This window comes from Penaeus monodon, chromosome 15 (assembly GCF_015228065.2).
Source record: "Penaeus monodon isolate SGIC_2016 chromosome 15, NSTDA_Pmon_1, whole genome shotgun sequence".
NCBI lineage: Eukaryota > Metazoa > Arthropoda > Malacostraca > Decapoda > Penaeidae > Penaeus > Penaeus monodon.
Genome location: NC_051400.1, coordinates 14,809,997 through 14,810,520, shown reverse-complemented (window position 1 = coordinate 14,810,520; position 524 = coordinate 14,809,997).

Below are 524 nucleotides of genomic sequence, written 5' to 3'. Positions count from 1 at the left end.
TCAAAAGTAAAAACAAAACAAAAAATAATAATTTACCTAACAAAAGCGAAGAGCAATACCTCTATCATTCACATATCAACAATCTGTTTTAAACTACCTTGTGCACGTGGAATCCACTGCCCTCACGTGTTTACGTCTGCCAAGAAAGTCGTCCTTCCTTCAAGGAACTAGTGCGCGGCTAAGAAAAGAATAAGAAAGGAGAAACGCTTCCTTTTCACAGAAGCCAACCATCATAAATGTACCGTTATTACTGCAACCCAAACACGGATATCATTGCAAGCCATTACGGAAATCATACAAAAGTGCATCCGTTGCAGATGCTGCCGGGAAGAATAAACAGGATCTTCTTCATCTCCGCGACAAGATCGTATTTCGGAGACGGTCCCGAAGGACGTACCGATAACGACGTTAATTAATCCGATTCCAAACTGACGTCGAGATTTTCCTCCGCTGCCAAGGAGGGATCGACCCTTTCGTCAGAGCTCTCGCGAAGGTAAACGCTTATTCAAATAAAACTTAACGCA